Genomic DNA, 24,387 nt, shown 5'->3' with positions numbered 1-24,387 from the left:
GTATTAATTTAGTTGGAGTTCCAAGACCAATTTAAACTTTGAACTTGGAGTGTGAAAAGAACTTTACATTTTTTCTTTGTCCTACTCAACATGATTCTGATTGTTCATAGATTATTCTGTTTTATACCAAGAGGGTAAAAGTTACCTTAGTATAATATCTCCAGGGCAGCCCCCGTGGCGCAGTGGTTTAGCACCGCCTGCAGCCCTGGGTGTGATCCTGGAGACCCAGGATCGAGTCCTGCATTGGGCTTCCTGCGTGGAGCCTGCTTCTCCCTCTGCCTGTGTCTCTGCCTCTCTCTTCGCTCTCTCTGAATGAATAAATAAATAAATCTTAAAAAAAAAAGTATAGTATTTCCATGTTGGGCACACCTAAATAAATAATACCTGGTTGCAAATTTTTTAAAAATTTTATTTATTTATTCATGAGAGACTGAGAGAGAGAGAGAGAGGCAGAGACATAGGCAGAGGGAGAAGCAGGCTCCATGCAGGGAGCCCGACATGGAACTTGATCCCGGGACTCCAGGATCACGCCCTGGTTGAAGGCAGCGCTAAACCGCTGAGCCAACCTAGCCGCCCGCAAATTTTTCATGTTTCTGAACTCTCACAAATTTTAGAAGAGTGGTAGAGTTGACTTTCATTATATTCATTAGATGAGAAAGGAAAAATAGTTCCAGGTTATTGTAAATAATCACTAAAGAGAAAGGAGGTTCATTTTGAAATATTATTCAAACACTAGTCACATGGAGCCTTACTGTCAGATCCCAGTTTGAGTAGCAAGGAGCTAGACCAATAGGGTCAGCTGTTATGTGAGAGAAGTTTAGTTTAATTCAACTTTCAGTTACTTAGTCTTTAGTATGAAGAAGCATGGTGTTAGGTACAAGTGTTGCAAAGTAATTTAGGACAAAATTCTTGCACTCCTAGAATTTATAGTTTGATAAGAAATGAGAACATAGAATGATAAATACTATAAAAATGACATGGGACTACCAAGGAAACAGTGACTAACTCTGCCTGGCTAAACACAGGAAGGCTTTAAAGGTTGTATAGGAATTTACAAAATGAAGAGATTGGGAAAGAGTAATTCCTGCAAAGAGAACAGTGTTTGCAAAAGCTATGGGTGTGAAGAAGTATGGCTTTTTTTTTTTTTTTTTAAGATTTTTATTTATTTATTCATGAGAGACACACAGAGAGAGAGAGAGAGAGGCAGAGACACAGAGGGAGAAGCAGGCTCCATGCACCGGGAGCCTGATGTGGGACTCGATCCCGGGTCTCCAGGATCATGCCCTGGGCCAAAGGCAGGCACCAAACCGCTGCGCCACCCAGGGATCCCAGAAGTATGGCTTTTATGTAGCTTTAGCATGACTACATTGCAATGCACTCTGTGTGTGTGTGTGTGTGTGTGCGTGTGTGCACACATGCGTGTGCATGCATACTGGGTAGAGTCAGTTGTGGTGGCCAGATACTGGCAAAGAAAGTTGAGATAAGACGGTAAAGACCTTTAAGTGGCTATGTGAAGCAGTGTAGACTTTATCCCGCAGGCAAAAAAGGTATAGGTTCCAGAAGGGTTTGGTGGCAGATGCAGTGGGCCATAATGACACATTGGCTCTAGGGTGCTGAACATCACAGAGGAACTTGGAATGATTTCGGGTGTCAAACTTGGACTTCTGTGATCAGAGGGGTGGCATTTACTGATAAGGAACATAGGAGGGGTAGCCACTGTGAGAAAAAAAGCATAAGGCTGAGACCCAGAAGACCTGCAGTTTGGTGTGAGCTTTTCAAAGACTACCTCTGAAAATAATTAGATCCGGTTACTGTATTGCATAACATACTATACTCCTCCATACCTCATGTTCCTCACATTCATGGAAGGAAGACAGAGTAACAGACCGAGATGATCTAAGAGTCAGGGTGCATGAGTTCAATTCCTGACAGTTACTAGCTTTGTGGTTTGAGGGCAAGGTCCCTAACCTGGGTTTCCTGAGAAGTGATAATAACAGCTGTATTTGACACATAGTAAGTCCTCGATAAATGTTCCTTGTTACCTTTCTTTTTCTTTTTTTTTTCCTTGTTACCTTTCTTATTCTTATTACTTTTACTATCTCTACAAAAAAATTCTGGATTTCCAAATGGATTCTATGGCATTTTTGGTGAGAAGAATATTATTAATAGATACATTTATCCTTTAATTCGAGGCAGCATAGCATAGTGGTAAAGAGCAAAAATTCAGAACCAGAGCATTTAAAGTTGAGTCTGCATCTGCCACCCACTAGCTGGGTGACATCAGGCAAGTTATTAACTTTTCTGAGCCTCATTTTACTCAGCTGTAAAACAAAGGTAATGAGAGCATCTATCTCACAGGTTGTGAGGATTCAATGAGATAAAACACATTAAGTGCTTTGATGAGTACCTGACACATATCAATGCTTATATAAGAGTTTATTATTATAATCATTTTACTTTTTAAATTGTAAACTGCTGGGGATTGGGGTACTCCACGGGAAAGGTAGCTGCTTTTCCAGGTCGGTGATTTTGTTCAGACGGCAGAGCAGTCTTCAGAGAGACAGTCCTGTGTTTAGTCAGGTCATAATTGACGAGTCTTGTAGGCCAGTGAAGCTGTGGACCACGGCTAGCCTCTGAAATGGCTTCTCTGAATTAAATGGGATGTCTTTCTCCTCCAGATTCTGTGTGGGAGGCTTATGCATTTGGTTTGGTAATGAGTTTGCTTTTTGAGCCAAAGAAGGGAAGAGAATAAAAGAAGAGAGAAGGCGTGAGAGGCAATCATAGAAACCTGGAGGCTTAGATCCTCCAAAATGGAAAAGGAGCCTGCATTTCTGCAGAAACAAGAGAGAAACAACTAACAATCTCAAAGCTCATTATGATTTAACTTTGAGATAGCACAGAATGACAGTAATGTGACTACCGAAGCCTGTTTTAACTGTAGGTAGGACAAAGGAGTGGAAATGGAGTGTATTAGTAGGAGCGTAAAGATAACCTCCTCGCTTACAGGCTGTGCATATATTAGTGCATGGATGTTCTGTTAAAAGCCACTAAATCTCTCTAAAGTGGGCTTTTCCCTTTCTATGGCAAATGATTGAAAAATCTTTGTTGTGTATTTACTTGAACAAATTTTTGGAACCTTTTAAGATGCTTGCTCTGTTGTTAGAAGGCTACAAACTCATGATGGATAGTGTCAACACATAGGAGATAGTGATGAATTCAGAGGGCACATTGCCTTGCATAGCTGAAAAGAGTACAGTATGAATTCATCTAATTTTTTTCTGCAGAGGAACATTTCTCTTTGTTAGAGTATAGTAGAATATTGAAAAGATAGAAGAATCTGAGTGCTCCTTTTTCCCCACCGACAGACACTGTCATTTCCTTTGCTTTTCCATGTGTCTGTTATTACTATGATCATCACTATTATTGTCTTTCTTCAACTTTTCACATCTGAGAAGTGAAAATTGTCATCGGTGTCATTTTGTGAGACAGAGTCTGAATGAAAGAGCTGGACATTGGTGTTTGTCTAGACTAATTGCATAAATTTGGAACTTTGTAACTTGATCTTGTGTATCAGAAGCCCATATCCATAATTATTTACTTAAATCTTTTATTTTATTTTTTTAAGATTTTATTTATTTATTTATGAGAGACACAGAGAGAAGGCAGAGATATAGGCAGAGGGAGAAGCAGCCTCCTCACAGGGAGCCCGATGTAGGACTCGATCCCAGAACTCCGGGATCACACCCTGAGCCAAAGGCAGAAGCTCAACCACTGAGCCACCCATGCATTCCTACTTAAATCTTTTAATATCCATTGTCCTAAGAGAGGTTTTGAATATTTTCATTGGATCAGAAGAATTTTTAAAATTTGAAGCCAACTGAATAGACTCACTAAAATGTGCTTGCAGATGGTATCAGGGGGGTAATTACACAATGGCAAAGCAGAGTTTCAGGTCTGTAAATGTCTTTTAGTCATATTTGTTGAATTCAAATGAGGGTATGTAGCTCTCCTGAAATGCAAAGGAAGAAGATGCTTTCCCCTCCAGTTGGGGCACTTACTGTCTTTTGGCATCATGACTTTAAATGTACAATAAACAGAAGATGGTATAGATCAGGTGAGCAGGGTTGATGCCTCTCATTGCCTCTTTGTGATCTTGGGCAAGTCACATAAATCCTTATAGGCTGAAGTTTCTTCGTGTGAAAAATGAGCAGGTTAGAAAAGATATTTTCTAATATCCCTTTCAGCTCTAGAAGTATATGGTTCCAAGTGAATGCAAATTAACATGGTGTGAACAAAATGCTTTTTTCACTTACTCAGCAATACTAAGAACATCCTAGGAGCTAAGTACTCTAATGGGGCTGTGGATGCAAAAGATAGGAACATTTGGTCCTGCTTTCAAGAGGCTCACAAACTAGCAATTACAATGCACTATGCTCAGTGTGCCCTGCTCCTCCTTACCCCACTCCCAGACTAAACTGATGGTGATCTGGAAGAGAGCAGGGCTAGCCCCAAGGTTGGGTTGGCCAGCCATCAAGCTGTGGTGGTGACATCTGTGATAGGCTCCAAAACATAAGCAAAAGTTTATCAGGTACAGAAGAGGGAAGGATGCTTCTAGCAAAAGGAGTAGCAATGACAAGGCATACCCTGTGTTAAAGGGTTACCTCAAACATGGACATATCAATAGTGGAAAATAATGGAGACCAGAGGAATTATTTGGGACTTGATTATGAAGAGCCTTGAAAGTGATGGTAAGATCTTTTGACTTTATCCCAACAGCTTTGGGAAACCATGAAGAATATATGTGACCAGATTGCTTTCAGAAAGCTCACTTAGGTGGCACTGTGGAGTCTGAATAAAGGGAGGAGGAGGGGAAAGGAAGCTCTTAGGAGACTATTTTGATGGTCCATAGGGACAATGATGAGAGCTATATATGGGGCTGTGACAGTGTGAATAGGGAGGAAGGGACACAGATGAGAGATGGCTCAGAGGCTGAATCAATAGAATCTATTCAACATGTTTTTATTTGGGGCCCACTATGTGTCAGCCAATACGAACCATGAAGAGAATATATGCACTGCTGAAATGCTGAGGAGTAGTCAGAGTGGAATGGAGGGAAGTGGTACTAGTTTAGGTGGGCTTCCTGGAAGAGGTGAAGTCTGATACGGGTTTTCAAGGAAGGAAACGAGACATGAATTTGTAGAAGGAGGCAAGAGAATATTTTAAAGTCTGGCCAAGGGCTTTTGAGAAGGCTTTGGAGATGCCCAGTGGGTCTGCTTGATTAGTGAAGAGAGTCTTCTGTGAATGTGGAGAAAAAGATGGGGATATAAGAGGCATTTGGGTAAGAAGACTGAGCAAAAGAAACATCTCAATTTGATTTGCTAAGCCACACAGAACCACTGTGGATTTTTAGGAGAGGAGTTATGTGGCATAATAGAAAAGAGATGGAATCAATGCTTGCAGACCTGAATTAAGCCACTATTAGCAGGGTCAACATTCAAGTCAATCAAGGTCTTCAAAGCTCATATTTGTGCAGTTAGAATGGGAGAAAAGAAGTGTTTAGATGGAAACCCAGCTAAGAGACAATGATGGTAGTAAGGGAAAAAATGCATGTGAACCAGACGTTATATAGACACTGGAGAATATGAGGAAAAAGAAATGGCAGGAAAATGGACTGCCTAGCCCACTGGGTACCTGGGAGCAAGAATATTGTTCAGAAAAATCTGGATACTTGCCATTACTTCCTACCCTCTCATCTCACCTCACTTCTACCTCTGGATGTGGAACCAAAAGGTTGATGGGTACCCAGGAATATTTCCTATCAAAGACATGAACTGTTTGCATACATCTTTGAATAGTGATGCAAGTCCCAGGTATGAAACGATTAGGCTTAGGCAGCATCATGACACCTAGACCCTCAGGTTCTAGGCATCATAGGAAACTGCTAGCAATGGCTTCCTCTGCTTCTGCTCTGGGTGGCTGCCCTGCTGCTCCTGGTGGCATTCTTTCATTATTTTTTTCTGACTTTTTATGTGTAATACCATTAATTGTATAATTATTTGTCTTTATACAATATTTTCCCTTTTTAAAAAAGTTTTATTTATTTATTTTAGACAGAGTGAGAGAGTGTGTGTGCATGTGCAAGCAGGGGGAGGGGCAGAAGGAGAAGGAGTCTCTTGCAGGGCTTGATCTCACAATCTCATGACCCTGAGATTGTGACCTGAACTGAAATCAAGAGTTGGATGCTTATCCGACTGAGCCACCGAGGTGCCCCTTATTTTCCCATTTTTAAAGTTTGTGCGAAGCACAACTCATGAACTATGTTTTAAGGCATCAGTACTACTTAAATCCTTGAAAGTAAGTGGTTTAACTTTTTTCTTTTTTTAAGTAGATGCCATGCCCCATTTGGAGCCCAATGTGAGGCTCGAACTCATGACCCTGAGATGGAGATCTTAGCTGAGATCAAGAGTTGGACACTTAACTGACTGAGCCACCCAGGCACCTTGAAAGTGGTTTAATATTCTGGTTCATCTCCTTTTATGTATCTTTTATTATGAGTTACATAACATTTCCGTAAAGTTCTTGGGACCAATAAATTTGGTAATTTGTTTACTTAAAATACAGTGATAGACTATATATTTCAAAGGAATTTACACAATAGCAATACCATCTAGGAATAATACTAGTTATTATAATAATACGGTGATATGACTCTGACCTCTTTTTAATGTCTCCACTCTTAATATGGTAAACAAATTTGGCAATTGATCTTGACAGTTGGTCTTGGCAAAGAAAGTCTGTTGAGAATTTTTCATCATGATTTTAGTTGCCACAACAAAGTGAAAGAATGAATCTCTTAACTCTAGTAGGTATGTGATATTAATTAAGACCACTACCTCATGACTTTCATTTCAGTGCTTTTAAGCTTCCAGCATTCTTGGCCGAATATATCAAGCATATATAACCTTACAGATTAAATGGATGTGATTTCTCCCTGCCAATTTAAACTTGACTGAATGATTCATCAGCCTGTGCCTTCAATGGGTTTATAGTCTAATAGGAAAGTGAACAAATAAACAAATACATTACAATATGACAAATGGTCTTTATTTCTGCAGACTAGTAAGATAGTGCTAGGAATCTGAAACAACAGAGCCAACTATACCCTAATTTTAGGATCTTAACAGTTGAGTTTCTTTCTGTTTCCTCCTAAAACACTGTGTTGACTCCTGACAAGTGGAGTGCCCTGGTCACCCAGCAGACTATGTTCTCATAAGGGCTGGGTGGGACTTGAAATAAGAAGTATGATTTTTCTTGCTGCCTCCAAAAGTAACCCTCGATTTTCCTGCCTAGAGTTTCACTGCATGACCAGCTTTTTATTTTCTTGTCTTTTTCTGTCCTGGCCCTTTTTGGCTGCTGGTCTCATGGAAGCTGATTGATGTAAATAACCTTTGTCTTCTGTAGATTCTCACCTGGAAGTCAAGCACCAAGCTAGAGGCTGAAAGCCTGGGCTCTGCCATTAGTCATATAGGAAAATTAAGGCAAGTCATTTATTCTTTTGGGTGTAAGTGCTCACCAATTAAAAAGGGACTATCTGCCCTTTTTCCTCAAAAGGCTAACATGAAGACAAAATACTACTTGGGAAGACATTTTTGCAAAGTAGAGAGTCACTAAATACAGTACACTATTTAATTATCAATCTTTCTATAGCTTTTCCTATCCTCCAGTGTCTACTAGCCATTTTTAGTTTCATCATCTGCCTTAAAGCATTTCCCTTAAATTCTTTCAATTTTAGCCACACTACTGGTAGGCGACTGTAATTCATGTTCTTGCTGAGGGACACCTGAAGTCAGCTTTCACTCCTAACCAGGTATCCAAAGCTAGATTTATATTTCTTTTTAAAGAAAAAAGAGAAATGAAAGCCTCAAAGAAAGGTTGTCTGGCAACCGGATAAAGGAAGGAATTTCTTTCAGGCTTTCCAAGAAGACAGAATGGGAGTCTTGAAATATAAATTACTTTTTAATGGTGTCTTGAAAAGGTGTTATTCTCAACCATCTGCCTCTTTTACCCCCTTCCTGAATATGGCCTATACATGCAATGAAACCATTGTGCATCTTTAAATTGAATAAAAGTAAAGATATTTTAGGAGATGGAAGGACTTTAGAGATTTTTTGGTTTATCCATCTATTTTCTGAAGTAGGGAAGTGGGATTTAGAATAGGTAAAAGATTTCCCCTTGATCTGTAGCTTTTCAGTGCTAAGACCAAACCCAGTTCCTCACTCTCAGCCCAGAGTTCTCACCCCTAGCCAGAGGTGAGATATGAGCCCAAATAACTACACTTGAGGCAGAGAATGGCATTGTAAGTATAGTACTGAGTTTCAGTTCCCTCCTCCCTGCTGGTGGAAAGGGTAGCAGAAGAGTCAAAGATCCCAGGCCAGGTGGACATCACTGTCAAACATCTCAAGATAATACTTGAGATGTTTACTTTGGAGGCAGACCATCTGCTGTGTTGAATTTGAACTGTGCCTATTTCACAGAGGTGGGGCAGTTGGTTTGTGTCCTTTCTTTGTTGCAGTGATTATGATCTTTCTGCTCTTGTTTAGGCCCTCCCTCATGGTCTGTCTCAGTGGAAAGCCTGGTAGCCTTCCTGGAGTGTCAGGTTATAGAGAATGAGAGTCCCAGGAGGAGGGATAACATCCTTCTGGTCAAATCCTATTACAGTGAACTCCCCATGACTATATAGGTGCCTTGGTGCTAACACAAATCAGCCTCCCTGAGTTATGTAGGCCAGTGCCTGGGGCTTGGAAATAGCTGTTTCACATGATCTCACTGGGATAGAACATCCTCTCCCTACCCTCCTATTCTCATAGAAATGAATTTCAATAAGTCCAGAGGGAGGAGAGTCCCCCTAGGGGGCACAAGCTTGCCTCTACCTTGCCTCTGCCTTTCTGTCCCATGCCTGGGTGATACAGTGCATAGCTCTCCATCATTTGCAGTGTAAGACCCACCACATGGTACCTTACCTTGGTGCCTCCTAGGGTCTCTTCTTCAGTGGACTTGGTGGCCAGTGGGGTCTTTCATGGAGTCTTGAGGGTTTCACCTCTACAGTGGATTTTCAGGGAATTATTTACAGTTAGTTACACAACTTCCAGGTAGGGTGAGGCAGTGATTCCCAGGCTGGGGGAATTGAAGTGTTAGGAAGTTCTATGTGTGGGGGATTGTGGGCACACAGAACCATGGAGTCCTGAAGCTGGAAGAGAAATTAGGATTCTGAGTTGCTGAAGATGGGTTTGGGTGCGAGACACCTTGGGGCCTGACTGCAGTGCAGGACCAAGGGGGAGGCAAAGACTTGGTTGGCAGAGGAAAACATATTTGCTCAAGGAGATGGAGCAACGTGAGACTTGGGAAGACTGGAGAAAAGAGGGCAGTTCTTAGTGGCCCTGACTGGTGAAGTGACTTGGCTAAGGACATGAATGGCTCTCTTTTCTCTGCCACTAATCTGCTTTCCAGAGCAGCTGGTTTGAGGAGGTGAAGAGAACTAATATTCATTAAATGAATCAGAATGAAGCCAGATGTTTGCAGCTGGAGTAGGGCTGTGTGGCTCCTGCCACCTGCTGCTGCCAGTTTGTTCCCAGGTCGACCATCTGACCTTCTGCCCACAAAATGAAGCAGTGAAACACTCCTTCTGCCAGCAAAACAAGGGCAAGTGTTTTCCTCCCACTGTTCCTTCATGCGAGTAGCATATCTGGGGACTGTTGGTATTTTAAAGTGCCACTTATTCATGTCATCTGCCCTCTGAATCCTGAGCCAGTTGAGAACTAAGAATAGGAGTCCACAGGGGTCATTCTAGTCCTGGGAAGATGGGGCTCAGATGCCAGGGTGACATGGACTTCATAGTCTTCCTCATCTGAACTGAACATAGGACCCCATCACAGCCAGGGCAGTTGGATTCCACAGAGGAAAGGGTAAACTTTAAGGGACAGAGAAGTCTGGAGTGTGGAAACTCCTGAGGCCTGTGGACAGGCTGGATCCAGAAGAGAGCCAGCAAGAGCTAGCCATGTGCTCAGGACATTTTCCTGAATCAGTAGATGGGGGTTAAAGAAAATGGAGAAGATGGGGGAGAGGGCACATGTTCTCATTTTAAGACGTGCTGCAGACATGGCAGGAAAAAACAGCTCCTCCACACTCACCCTTTCTGTCTCAGTGACACCGACTTTTCTCCACACCTCCAACCACGGTTCTCACTTGCTGTCCTCCTAGAGTTTGTCTTCTGTTAATGCTGCATGTCCCTTCAGCCCACACAGTGTGGAATAAGGTAGATTTCTCAGCAAATCTGTGTTCAGGCCTTGGCTTACATCTCAGTGAAATATGAACAATTCAATTGAGCAAGTGTTCCTAGGTGGGTCTTCTCTGAGATGAGGATTATGGAACCAGGGGTGTATTTGGGAAGTAATGCCAAGAAACACTCTTTGAGGAAGGGGAAAGAGAGGCAGCCAAGCAAAGGGGTGTTATACACACCCCCATGGGCAACTGGATTTTATGCCCCTGGGGAACTCTACAGCCAGTATGGACTCTTCCAGCTGGAGTCAGGGAGTGGGGCATTTATTTACCACATTTCATCAGTCATCATTTGAGGCTGCTTTTCTAGCACTTCCAGCCTGTGATGCACATGATATGCAACTTGTGCTTTTTGGAGTTAATCCAATCTTGCAGTTAGGTGTCAGCCACTTACCAGGTCCCTGTGGTGTATCTCTGTGTTTTTTGTTGCTTTTGTCACAGTGGTTTTCCATGCTCCCTCTCAGGTATGATGTACTGCTGCAGTCTCTGATGGTCCCACCCCATGTGCTGACAACCCCTGTCCCTAAGCCCCACCCCACTCCGCACTCCTGCAAAAGAGCAGTCATATACGAGAAACCAACAGCCCCCAACAAAGCTCCATAACCAACTCCATAACTGGATGTCTTAATAGAACCCGTGAAGAGAGAATGGCAGGTTCGGAAGATCCACATAATGCTAGCTGCTGCCAAATTGCTAACCTCACTTCAGGTATTAACTAATTCAGAGTGAATTGGCTTCTGACAAGTTTCTTCCTCTCTGAGTTTGGGATAAATCCTGCCTGCTTTCTAGATGATCATTCAAAATGCTGGCACCGGCACCGGGACCACCCCTTGAGGTGCCTGCAGCCCACCTTCTGAGGCTACTCTGGTTCTTTCTGGGATGAACAGGAAAATGAATCATGAGAAGCATCCTGAGAAGGCTGCATACCAACCAGAGCCATCACCTGAGCTTCCTGATTTCTGGCCTGTTCCCTGTTCTTAGATATCTATGCTTTCCCTGGACAACAGGGGAGACCCCCGGCCTGTCGTAGGTATCTCGTCTCGTGCTTCTGCAGTGCAGGGCCCACCAACTAGTAACTTACCTGCTACATCTTAGGGCTGATTCTCTGGTAGACTTTGTGGCCAGTGGGGTCCTTCCCAGAGACTTGAGGGTCTTCCTTTGCAGAGGTGAGGCAACAGATTTTCTGGGGATTATTGCAAATTCTGCTGAATTTATTTACTTATTTGAGAGAGAGAGAGTGCATGAGCAGGAGGGGCAGAGAGAGAGGGAGAGAGAGAATCTCAAGAAGACTCTGTGCTGAGTGTGGAGCCCTACTCGAGGCTTGATCTCACAAGCCTAAGATCATGACCTGAGCTGCAACCAAGAGTTGGATGCTCAATCTGCTGCACCCCTGAGGTGCCCCAAATTCTGCTAAATTTAGAGACAAACTTGTGAGAAAACATTTTCTAAGTTATAGGCCAAGCATCTTTAAGGATAGACAAGAAATAGTTCTCCCATTTCTTGATGCAAGTGAACTAGTTTTGGGGGTTCAAATTTCAATATACATAATTCAAGTGCACAAAACTAGAGCTTTATTTCTCTTTAACTGAACTTAACACTTGTTATGGATTGAATTTTGTCCTCTGAGAGAGATAATGTTAGAGTTCTAATTCCCAGTACCTCAGAATATGACCTTATATGGAGATAGATCCTTTATAGAGGTAATCAAGTTTAAGTGAGTTCATTTGGAATGACCCTAATCAAATACAATGAATGTCCTTACACCAAGGGAAAATTTGGACACAGACATGGGCATAGGGAGAACACCACATAAAGAGAGAAGCAGAGGTCAGTCAGAGTGATGCTTCTGTAAACCAAGGAAGGCCAAAGATTGCCAGCAAACTTCCAGAAGCTACGGGGAGGCATGGAGTGGTTTTTTTCTGGGCCCTTGGGAGAAGCAACCCTGTCAACATCTTGATCTTGGACTTCGAGCCTCAAGAATTGAAAGAGAATTGTCAAATAGTAAATTTCTGTTGTTTAAGCCACCCAGTTTGTGGTGTTTAGTTACAACAGCCCTAACAAACTCACACAATGCTCAAATCGCTTTCAGTGATGGTGGTAGACTTGATCTTGCCAATTCAAAGCATATTTGGGAGTCTTCAGCTGAACACAGTTTCTTTGGAATAAAGACACAGGGAATTCAGACTTGTCTCTCCCTCCTGCCCTTCTCTCTGGGCTGTGGGCCTAAGCAGAGGTGTCTACTTTCTCTGGATTCTGCTGAGACGTCTCTGTTTGCTGTATTGACTTTAAATGCTCTGTGTCTATTGCGGACGTGTTCACTCCTCACGTTCCTTCTTTATCAGGTCATTGGATCCAACCCGTTTACTTGGCTTCGATATCCTCATCTTAATTGAAAGCTTAGTCAGTCCTGGCTATTCATTTTCAGCCTCATCTACACCTGTCTGAACACCATGTGGGTAAGGTAGGGTTAGGCAGGGATGGATGGACCTTTCAGATGTCCTGAGCCCATCCCTGGGGCACAGGCTATCAGGGCAGGGAGGTGGTACTACCAGGACACACGCCTGCCACCTCAGACCTATCCTACTGCCACGTTGCCTCCTCTCTGGCTGCCCATGTGTCAAGGGACCTTCTCTGAGGCCAAGGTGTGTGAGCTCTGCAGCATTACTTAACAACTGGAAATCTTCTGAAAGCCCATCAGCGGGAAGAGGATTAATAAATGAAAAAGGCTGCAAATTATACAATACTCTGTAGCTATTAAAAAGTGTGAGGGAGATCTCCTTACCCTGATACAGGAAGATCTCCAAGACATCATATTTTAGCATAATACATACAGGGTGATTCCATTTCTGTGGAAAGAAAACTATGTATGTATTTATAGATGCAAATGCACAGAAAATCCCAGGTAGACACATACCTAAATATTAACAGTGTTACCAACAAGAGATGCATGGATTGGTAGAGGGGGCAGGTATGCAAAAGGAGATGTTCACTTTTTCCTCAAAATCTTTTTGTATCATATAAAATATTAACGGTACTATATTAATGAATATGAAATTTTGACAAGTAAAAAGATAACCCCCCCCACCCCCCAATAGCATGAGTCACACTGAGGATGGCCTGCCTCTTTTCTTGGTGCCTCTACCTTCACGGCCTTTTTTAAATCCGGAAAGGATCAGCATACTTGTTGGCTTTAACCGAATCCTCTCTTTCACTCAGATGTTGGTAGAGCAAAACTTTAATGAATAAATAAAGGACCAGAAAATACAGCTCCCAGCCGCCCTCCAGACCACAGCCTATGCTGTCACAGAGGCCTTTGGCAATCCAAAAGGAATAAAGTTGAATCAAGTAACAAGGGGAAATCAATAAGTTATTCATGTGAAACCTGCCCTAATGCCCTCTATTACGTGACTCACCACACAGAGGATCGATCCATTTCTCTTCTGGTGGAATATGGGGGCCTCTAAAATTTTCATTTATATATATTAATTTTTAAGAAGAGAACTTCATGAAGCAATCTCCTCTCTCTATAAAAACTGGTAGATTAATAGCAGAGTTTCAGAGCCCCTCACGTTCGACTCAGCTCCAGTCCTGCATGCTAAGTAAACATTCTTGGAGGAATGTTCTTGGGTCAGGACAAGGATAATAATGGTCATTAATAACCATCACTGGTTACATGGTTCTTCTTCCCCTGAGCTCTTCTAACCTACTGTTTATAAACGCTCTTTAATGTGCCAAGTGCACCGGCCCTCCCGGGGGCAGACGCACACTCGGAGGGAGGGGAACGGCTGCTGTCATTATGAGCCCGGGCCTGTGCAGACAGTGTTCTCAGGTCGCTTCTCCCACTCGGGGGCAGAGGGTTAATGGTCACTGTGCAAGACTGCTTAGGACAGAGAGTGGTGGAATTTAATTACTGGTGATTGGGGATGGCCCCGTGTGTGTGTCTTTATGAACAGGATGAGCTGAAGTAATCTTCCAGTCTGCATGCTAACTACCTTCTGGAAGCTATTGTTATTTTTAAGGCCCTAAGGAAATTATGTCATTATTGTGAGTCTAAAATGTCCTCTATTAAGTGTCTCTGTTGCCCTTACCTGATTCTTATTGCTCTGAAGTCGTCCTGATCCAGCTGCAACTAAATTAACCTCCTTATTTCGTCCCGGAGAACCTAGATTATTTCTGTTTGTGTAACCACCGTCCCCAGTGTGGATGCCTGTCCTCATTTGTTCCCTGCCTTCCCTCCCCAGCAGCCCTCTCCCCAACTGGTAGATTCCTCATGGGTACAAGTGATAATTCTCTCTTTCCAAACAAGTTGGGACAGATTTTCTGTTTTCTGCTTTTTGAAGATGTGACTGACACCTTAAAATGCAGATTCTTGTACTTTTATTTTCTTATCTTTGAGTAGGTGACTGAGTCATTAAAAGTCAGAAAGAACAAATAGGATTGATAGTGAATGTTATAATTATGGCTGGAACTTGAAACGGTATTTGCAAGCTATTAATATGATTTTTCATTCTGATTTGTGTATGTGTGTTCCAGTAATGTATATCTACATTTATTTTCCCAGTAGGTAAATTCTTTATTCCCTGGGACCCCTGGAAAATTATGTTGCTCTTTTAACATGTAGGTGAATATTCTGCACATATACACATCCTCTTGTGGATCTCATAGGTAGACATTTTTTCTATAAAGGCAGGAGCTAAAATGTAAAAGCACGACACCTGACACGTGATTAGTGAATTATTTTTCTTAAGCCAAATGAATGCCTAAACAAATCATCTCCCTAAAGTGAAGTGAGAGCTCCTCAAGCTGTGCCTGGGAATATTAATAAGTGGAAGCGATGCCTCTGCCCACGGCTTGTCATTCCAGTGTCCCCCAACCCTGTAGGCTACCAAGACTGGTGTTGGAGATCCTTTAGGAGGTTGAAGCCTGCCATCTAGTGGCTACTCATTAGAATGACCCGACATTTGGTAAAGTTCAAGAATGGCAACCGTTGGAATTTACCAGAGACATTATTGGCATGCACTCACAAGTGCCATCGGAATAGGTACCAAAAACTTTAAAGTTTGAAAATTACCACCAGGGCATCTTTGAAATTTTGCCTTTAGGAAGAAGGTGAGACAGTGGATTCTGGAGAGGGAAGATCCCTCTGGGGGGATTCAGGTTTCTCATTTAAAATCTGTAATACTGAAAAGTGGTACCATCTGGGACGCCGGTGACTGTAGCCACCTCCAGTTCTAGACAAATGGGTAATGTCTTAAAGTGCCTTTCTGATGAGCAGAAAAACTTCAGGCTTGTTAGCTAAATGTCATTTGCTGGCACACCTGGAAAGATCATAGCAGGTGGTGCAGTAGTGCACCCAATTCAAGAGGCTGATCTATTCATTGGGTGCTTAACAAATGAAAAGTAATGATGCCTGCTGGCAGTTGAGGGATTTTCCTTCAACCTGGACAAATGGGGATGAAAAACATGAGAGCATCTTCAAGCTGCTCCTTGTGGCTTTTGCTTTTTTAAGGTTAGAGAACATCTGGAGGGGGTTGCTTTTTAAAAACTATTGGCTGGGTTTCAGTAATTTTTCTACATCCTGCTCTGCCTTCTGATTGTTGGAGTTGGAACACGACAAGGAAGATTGTTGCTATGGTAAATGCAATCTATCTAGAGGTCAGACATGGGAAAAAGAGGGGGGAAACTGGGCTTAATTGAGATCTCAAGGTTATGTAAGAAGTACCAGGAAGGTTGAGGGACTGGGTAACTTAACGTGTGTTCAAATACATCTGTATAATTCTTTTCAGTGTTCCTATCTGTGGTTGAAAATGAAGGGAACAATCAAATTTGCCAACCGACTGTCTTCCAAGGATGCTAATGTTGTGGGACAATCCTTAAGGATGTTAGTATGGCAGGATATATATACTTCATTTAAAGTGGTGTGAGGATAGATTAAATTTGAGTTTTTTTCCTTTTCTTTCTTTCGTTCGATCATTCCTTCCTTCCTTCTTTCTCTTCTTCTTCTTCTTTTTTAGTGCTATCTGATTCAGTCAAGTTGGGAACAGAAAATCACCTTGAAGTAAATGTTCCTTGCTCTACAAAGAACGCTTGAGTAGACTCCCTTGGTTATGTAAATGTCAGACAGTAGGCCTCTGGTCACAGGAGAAGGGAGTAACAAGACATCCTGTGCTTTGTGTGGTTTAGAAAAGGTTGCTTCACATTTGTGGGAGGGACTGGTGGTGCAGAGCAGCAGCAAGGAGGGCTGTGGGTTGAATGCAGTTGTGTGGTCAAGTAAGATGAAAATTAATTAAATGCCCCTTGGATTTAGTTGCTCACTCTGTTTTCAAAACACTAGTCTTACCTTGACTTTTGTGCCCAGACACTCCTCCTTCTTTCCTTGCCTCATTGGCTGCATTTTCTTTCCCTCCTTCGCAAGGTCATGCTCCTCCACCATCTGTTGGCTTTCCTCAAGGGCTTGGTCCTGCTAAAGCATCATTTTCTAAAAGGTAAAATCCAAGACTCTCACACAAATGTAAGAGAATACATCAAAGATTTTATGTAATCATTAATTAATGAAGAAACCACTAATGTGTTAAAATCAGGTCAAAGGAGAACACATGCAGATAGAAGAACACATGCAGATATATTCAGGAATGCTGAAATGAATCTACTCATAGATGCAAGATGGTTAATATCCTATAGAACAATAAAATATAACATGAGGGGTCATCTTCCTACAGAGTAAAAGTCAATTATATCTCTGTAGGGACAAAAATTCGTCACAGTGCTATAGACAACAATCATTTGCATTACTATCACTTTTCTACAAATTAACTTCTACCCCTAAGAGAGTTGTAAAGTAGACTGGCCAACAGGAAGGCAATCAAAAGTGCACAGGTCTACAGAATAGGATAATCCCTGCAGGGCCCACTGGGCAGTGTTCAGAGCCCAGTCAGCTCTGTTGTCCATTTCAAGGTTTTGATAATTTTCCCTGACAGTCCTGAGCCCTCTATCCATTCTGTCCTTCCTCTGGGCCATAGCTTCAGTTACTTTCAATAACAGTTGAATTTCAAGTTTATACCTTTGGATGAGTTCCCTCAGCTCCAAACCTAACAGTTCCTCTTACGTGTTTTTGAGATGGCACCTTGCTCAAGGTCACTTAGTTTGTTAGTAGAAGAGCTGAGATTTGAATTTGGGGCCATCTGATTTCAGAACTGGAGCTAAAACCACTGATTGATAGGAGGCCATTTTGGAGATGCCCACATTTAGGGGGCTAGAACATTTGTGGTAGACCTCTTTTACTACCTGTCATATGGTGGGTGGTCTCCTCTGCAGCAGAAGCTGGAGACCAGGACCCCACTGTTTCTGGCTGAGCTGCAGAGAAGAGTCTGTGCTCTTGGCCGTCCATGGTGAGTGTTATTGCTCCCTGATGATAAGGCAGGAGGAGATGATACCCCTTTTCTCCTGACTGACTTTCAGAGACTGGGTAGTGGTGGTGTTTTACCTATGTACTAGCTATCTCCTCCTTTGTCCTTATGGGGAAAAAGGCCTTTAGTCTGGGCCTTGGGAAGGAGTACAATGGGGGTAGAGTTTTCCCATGGGATGCTTCCGAGGTCTTCTGGGGGCATCCCACATATTCAACCCCGGCCTCACTGGCCATTGCCCTCTCCCTTCAGTGCCCCCTTCCTCCAGTGACCATGCGCCCTCCATGGAAGAGTGAAGTCTCAAGTCCCATGGGGCTCTGACTGGTCTCACAAGGTCAACAGCAAATTTTGACCAATGCAGGTGTTTATTACATTGTGGAGAACAAAAACTAGGGGGTTGAAGGACAGAACTGGGAGGTGCACTGTTCTTTTCCCATTTGCTCAAGTTATCAACCAGGACACAGAAATGGGCTCTGCCACAGTCTCATCAATGGACCTGTGTGGTCCAGAGCATCCGTGAACCCACAGCCCCAGCACAGGCCCCCGGAAGGTGGTGAGGGCAGGAGGGGGATGGGGAAGGGCCTTCTTGCCTAGTTACTTTTTCTTCCAGATCTCCCAGCCTATCCAGCCACATCCTCATCCCCTGTATTGGGTGACACCCCAGCTGGGGTTGGCTCTCAGCCCGCAAATTTACCCTCAGCTTGCTTTCTCTGAGAACATTCCTAGTCTTATGAGATTGAAGCCTCTTCCGCAGCCAGAGAATCCTACATGCCTTCTTTGAACTCCTGCCACTCTAAAAAGCAAAAAACATCTGCCCACAGCACGTCATTTTGGAAATCTTTTTTCCCTTTCTTTTCAATCAGAACTGTCTGAAACCACTTTCTAGATTAGATGAAATTGCTATTTGGTACAGTACTTCAAACACGAATGCCTTAAAAACCGCCTTTAATTCTTTTGAATTATAAAAAAAAAGAGACCATGCTTTTTTTTAGTCTTTCTCTAGGAATGAGGGATGTCCCCCTTCTGCCAACTGTTTGCCTCCTCTTTTCAAGGCCACCTTCTTTTGGTTGTATTTGGTGAAAAGGAGGCTTTTAAAAAGCATTAAATTGAGGCATAATTCACATATATAATTCATGCTTTTAAACTTGTACAATTCAGGTTTTTTTTTTTTAGTATATTCACAAAGTTGTACAACCACCAGTCTAATTCCAGAACATTTTAATTACTCTAAAAAAGAAACTTCATATCCATTAGCCGTCATTCTTCATTACCCATTTCCCCCCAGTATTCTACTTTCTGTCTCTATGGGTTTGCTATTTTGGACATTTCACAAAGATGGAATCACACAATATGTGGCCTTTTGTGTCTGGCTTCTTTAACTCAGCAAAATGTTTTTAAGGTTCAGTTATATTGTAGCATGTATCACTACTTCATTCCTTTTTTTTTAAAGATTTGTTTTTTTATTTTAGAGAGAGAGGCAGAGGAGGGGCAGGGAGAGGGAGAGAGAGAATCTCAAGCAGACTCCCTGCTGCGCATGGTGCCTGATAGAGGAATCCATCCCATGACTCAGAGATCCTGACCTGAACCAAAATCAAGTCAGATGCTTAACTGACTGAGCCACCCAGATGTCCCATTACTATAGTCCTTCTTATTGATGTATAATATTCCATTGTTTGAATATATCATACTTTGTTTATCCATTATGATGGATATTTGGATTATTTCTACTTTTTGGATAAAAAGTATGAACATATATATATATATATATATATGAGTTTTGTTGTGGACATATGATTTCAGTTTTCTTGGGTATATACCTAAGAGTGGAATTGCAAGATCATGTTGTATCTTTTGTTTAACATTTTAAGGAAGTGTCAAACTGTTTTCTAAAGTGGCTGAGCCATTTTACATTCCCACTTACAATATACGAAGGTTCCAATTTCTCTACAACTGTCCCAGCACTCACTATTGTTCATCTTTTTAATTATTACTATCCTAGTAGGTGTGAATTATACCACTGTGGTTTTGATTTTTATTTCTCTCATGACCAGTGATGTTGGGCATCTTTTCATGGGCTGGATGGTCCTGTGTGTATTTTCTTTGAATAAATGTCAAAATTCTTTGACCACTTTTCAACTACGTCGGCTTTTTATTATTGAGTTATAAGAGTTCTTTACTTATTCTTTATGTAACTTCCTTGTTATATAAATTTTCAAAGTTTTTCTCCCATTCTATGGATTTGTCTTTCACTTTCTTGATGCTATACTTTGAAGCACAAAAGTTTTTCATTTTCATGGAATTTGATTTATCTGTTTTTTCTTTTGCTCGCTCTTTTGGTGTCCTGTTTAAGAAACCATTGCCTTATTCCAAATCGTGAATATGTATACCTTTGCTTTTTTTTTTTTAAAGAGTTATAAAACTTTATATGTAAGTTTTGGATATTACATTTGGGTCTTTGGCCCATTTTGAGTTAATTTTTGTGTAGGGTGTAAGATAGTATCCAAATTCATTTTTTTGCATGTCTTAGTACCATTTGTTAAATGATGATTCTTTCCCATTGAATTCTCTCTGCTATTGAAAATCAATTGACCATAGGTATATGAGTTTATTTCTGGTCTCTTAAGTCTATTCTCTTGCTCTATATGTCTATCCTTATGTCAGCAGCACAGTGTCTTGATTACTGTAGTTTTGTAGTGAGTTTTGAAATGGTAGAACTAGTCCCCTCTAACTTTGTTATATTTCAGAATTGTTTTGGCTATTGTGGGTCTCTGGTACCTCTAAATGAATTTAGGATCAGCTTGTCAATTTCTATGAAAAAGGCAGCAGAATTTTTTTCTTTTTTTTTTTTTAAATAGGGATTGCATTGAATCTCTAAACCAATTTGGGGCAAATTGTCATGTTAACAGTGTTAAGTCTTCTCATCCATGCACATAGGATGTCTTTCCATTTAAGTCTAATTTTTTTCATGATGATGTCTTTAGTGTAACAGTGTAGCTTTTTGTTGTTGTTGTTAAAGTCATTCCTAAGTGTTTTATTTGTTTTGATGTTACTGAAAATGGAGTCATTTTCTTAATTTTATCTTGGATTGTTCATTGCTAGTGTATAGAAATACAACTGATTTTTAAAAAGGTTTATTTATTTATTTAGAGTGAGAGAGAGCACATGTGAGCAAGAGCAGGGGCAGAGGGAGAGAGAGAGAGAAACCCTAGCAGACTCTGCGTGCTGAGAGGAGAGCCCAGTGTGGAATTGGATCTCACAATCCTGAGATCATGACCTGAGCTGAAACCAAGAGTTGGATGCTTAACCAACTGAGCTACCCAGGGTCCCCAATACAGTAGATTTTTATGTATTGATCTTATATCTTGCAACCTTGTAGAACTGTTTTATTAGTTCTGATAGTTTTATTGTGAATTCCTTAGGATTTTCTATATATAAGATCATTACATCTGTGAATAGGGATAGATTTTCTTCTTCTTTTCCAATCGTGATAGGGCCTTGTATTCAGAGGCTGTTTTAATATCCAATCTTACTCCCACAATGGCCTCTCCCTTGCTGCACTGCTCCTGCCTCCTCTGGACAGGCTGCCAGCCCCTCTCAGGATCACACAGCAGACAACTTTTTTTTTTTTGGAAGATTTTATTCATTTATTTGTTTGAGAGAGGGAGAGTACATGCAAGAACAGGTGGAAGAGCAGAGGAAGAGAGAGAATCTCAAGCAGACTCTGCACTGAGCATTGAGTGCGGAGCCTGATGTGAGGCTCGATTCCATGACCCAGAGACCATGACCTGAACCAAAATCAAGATTTGGATGCTTAACTGACTAAGCCACCGAGGTGCCCCAGCACAGCAAACAACTTTATTTTTTATTTTATTTTATTTTTTAGCAAACAACTTTAAACTTAGTATCAGGCATCACAGTCTTAAAGGTCATTGATTATCTTTAGACAGAGGATTTATTCCTGGCCAATTTTCTTTTCCTATGGCCCCACTGCATGAATATCTTTGGAGGCCTCTTTCACTCTTTAGATGTCCTTTATACTTCTTCCATTTTCAATCAGCCCAAGCTTCTTATCTTTTCTCTTTGGGGTGCCCTTAAAATTTTCTTCGTTTTATTATGTAGAGTAGTTCAACACTCTTTGTTGTCACATACTCATCTCCATCTGTGCTCTGGGGCTTTTTACAATAAGTGTAAAAAAATTAAAAAATAAAAACCAAGTCTCAAATAAAAGTACCCTGTTAAGATATAGCAAGTATTTTTCCTAAACTAAAGAATAGTCTCCCTTGAAAAGGAATTTTGCCTCTCTCCTGGAAGTCGGAAATAGCTGCCATTAGCTTTGCCAAAAGATGATACTTCCTCTCCTCCCACAACAGGGGAGTTAAAATCACCTTTTTTCCTTTTTTGAAAGGCTCTAGTCTGATAAGAGAATCATTATCTAAGAAATAGGGCATCCCCAGATGGCTGGGAGTTTGAAGGTGCCAGGGCCCACCTATCTTCCCACAAAGTGAACAGGTTGATGCTGGGGAGTGAATATGGATCTGCACAACATAACTCAGATGCTCTGCATATTATGTGTCAGGGAATTCAGGGATGGCCCACATGTAAGCCCACATGTCTCTTAGGTGACAGGAAGGGAAGACAAAAATTGGTGACAAAGTGATAAGAGTTTGAATTCTGGAGCCCTACCGCTTGGGTTCAAATCCCAGCTTTGCTACTTAATAAATACGTGACCTTGGGCAAATTACTAAACCTTTGCTATAATCCTACCTATGTTTATTCCTTTATTCATGCCTGCATTTTTTTTCTTGATCTTTAAAATAAGGATAATAATAGCATCTTTGTCATAGGATTGTTATGAGGATTAAATGAGTTAATATATGCAAAGCCCTTAACAGTTCTTGGGATGTTAACTTAGAAAATGTTAAAATAAACAACAATAATACCGTGAAGTATATGAGGGCTTTCTTGCCAGACTCTGAGTTTCTAGGTAGGTCTAGACTGTGTTTTATTTATGGAATCAGTGCCTTATTCTCAGCATTGGTGCCTGGTGCATAGGAAGGACTTTCATCAAATGTCTATTACTTGAAGGGATAAATGAACTTTTTAGATCCACTTAGAGAGTGATTCCTTCTCAGGCTACAGATCAATAGGAGAAATTGTCAAGCATCTTTGAGCATCCTTGGGGGAACTGTTCTCAAAGTCACTGGGGAGTGGGTGGATGAAATGTCAGAGTTAAATTTTGGAAGTTAAAGAAGATGCTGTAGTTTAGAAAGAATAATCCAGAGAGAAGAAGAGTGAAACATTAAGCAGGGTGAAAATAAAGATCATCCTTTGTAGAGGAGGAGATTCTGTGACAGTTGATCAAAAAACCCCAGTGGAACAGGGATTGGCAATTTTTTTACTGCAAAGTTTCAGATAATAAATATTTCAGACCTGTGGGTCATGCAGCCTCTGTTGCAACTACTTAACTCTGATGTAGAGTGAAGCAGACTGAGACAGTATGTAAGCTAATGCGTAGGGCTGTGTTTCAATAAAACTTTATTTACAAAAACAGGAGATGGACTGGATGGATTGGCCTGCTGGCTATAGTTTGACAACCTCTGCACTAGAACAATATCAGGAATGAATAAAGGAAATCAGTGGGACTGTGACAGCTGGAGAAGCAACTTGCACAGAAGCCTTCTTGAGAGAAGACAGTGGCTTCCACAATATCTTGAAGAATCCTGCTGTGTGTAGCTCCAGGGAGCACTTAATACAACTATTTCAAGTCTCAAATGTCGCAAATAGAAGAGCAGAGAAAAAAATATGCAACAATAGAACTTTTTTTCTCATAAATTTTTGATAAGAAATATTGACACTTCAATTGAGTTGAAGCTCAATTATTTATAGTGAAATTTAGGACAAATAATCCAAAGTAGAGACTCCTTAAATTATTTCTATTTATCTGCAGGATGGGTTTTTGTATCTGTATTTAAGAAGAGACTTGCGATCTGGGAATTGCCAGAATTTCAAGCACAATAATGAAACCAAACCCTGAAAACAGTCTCTCAACAGTCACTTAACCCCCCTGGCCTCCTTCTCCATGCCGCAGAGATGTTTAAACCCTTCCTCAGGCAAGATGAGACTTACTGAAGATGAAAGTGCTTCCTCTGTGGCCTAGAAATGCAGCCTGTCCTGGACCACATGCCCACTGAAGAACACATGGCCTGTAAACCAAACTGGAAACCACCTTCTTGTTCCTGAACAAGGTTTTCATTCTATTTGACTGATACTTTCCTTTGGGAAAGAATGGAGAAAAAAGGAATAGACTATTTTACAGAGGCAAGCTCTTTCTTTTCATCACACTATTCTATGGAATGGCCCTATGGCACTTTGAATAAAGTAGCTGAGGATATTTGTTACCTCTTATAGTCAGTTCTGGTATGTTAATTTTCTAACCACTGGAACCTTAAGTGGCTGTTTGCTGACTCGGAGAAAAAATATACCTTTAGCCTGTTGTATAATTATCTCAGGAATTATAAAGGCAATAAATGAATGATTGTCTTTTTTATTAATACATTAAAGCAGAGATGTGAATTGGCACTTTAATGATCTAGTGGCAGCAAATTGGATAATAATACGATTACAAAATGACAATTACTTTTGGCAATTA

At 41.3% G+C, this 24,387-nt stretch overlaps 1 protein-coding gene across 12 annotated transcripts in view; it reads left to right on the top strand.

The window, feature by feature from the left end:
• The window catches only part of LOC144320748 (uncharacterized), a 315,500-nt gene that overhangs the window by 96,550 nt on the left and 194,563 nt on the right, over positions 1-24,387 (top strand). The window contains exon 2 of one of the 12 annotated variants that reach the window (XR_013386375.1): positions 16,751-16,820. The exons of the other annotated variants lie outside the window; for them this stretch is intronic. The gene's annotated coding sequence lies outside the window, so the exon portion shown is untranslated. The remainder of the gene's footprint in view (positions 1-16,750; positions 16,821-24,387) is intronic. 12 annotated transcript variants of the gene reach the window in all.

Source organism: Canis aureus, chromosome 9 (assembly GCF_053574225.1).
Source record: "Canis aureus isolate CA01 chromosome 9, VMU_Caureus_v.1.0, whole genome shotgun sequence".
In the NCBI taxonomy this organism is placed as follows: Eukaryota; Metazoa; Chordata; class Mammalia; order Carnivora; family Canidae; genus Canis; species Canis aureus.
The sequence above is the reverse complement of the archived record's forward strand: the minus strand, read 5'-3'. Positions and strand labels throughout refer to the sequence as shown.